Source organism: Bison bison, unplaced genomic scaffold (genome assembly GCF_000754665.1).
Source record: "Bison bison bison isolate TAMUID 2011002044 unplaced genomic scaffold, Bison_UMD1.0 scf7180017864492, whole genome shotgun sequence".
NCBI classification, from domain to species: Eukaryota; Metazoa; Chordata; class Mammalia; order Artiodactyla; family Bovidae; genus Bison; species Bison bison.
This window is the reverse complement of record NW_011495051.1, coordinates 3,465,147-3,465,450: the sequence shown is the minus strand read 5'-3', so window position 1 is coordinate 3,465,450 and position 304 is coordinate 3,465,147. Positions and strand designations below refer to the sequence as shown.

Below are 304 nucleotides of genomic sequence, written 5' to 3'. Positions count from 1 at the left end.
GTATGAGAAACCTGTGAGCCCTCCCTTGTGGAGACCTTGAGGGTTAGCCGGGCCCCAAATCTGGAACTCAGGGGAGGCCCTGGCTGGAGACAGGACTGTGTGTGTCATCTGCACAGAGACACGGTTCCGCCCTGAGCGTGGACAAGGCTGCCCAGAGGAGTATGGCTAGGGGAAGGAAGAGGCCAGAGGACCCAGGCGTGGGCCCAACAGGGGAAGAGGAGGGCCCAGAGAGGTGGGAAGGCAGGTGGGTGCCAGGTCCAGGCACCCAATGAGGGTGGTGTTCTCAGAAGGAGAGTGGACTGGT

General features: G+C 61.8%; 1 protein-coding gene across 1 annotated transcript in view; it reads left to right on the top strand.

Annotated features, from left to right (window-relative positions):
- Positions 1-304, top strand: part of SEMA6B (sema domain, transmembrane domain (TM), and cytoplasmic domain, (semaphorin) 6B) — a gene marked incomplete at its 3' end in the record, with an annotated part of 12,100 nt that overhangs the window by 2,566 nt on the left and 9,230 nt on the right. The gene's annotated exons all lie outside the window — the stretch shown is intronic.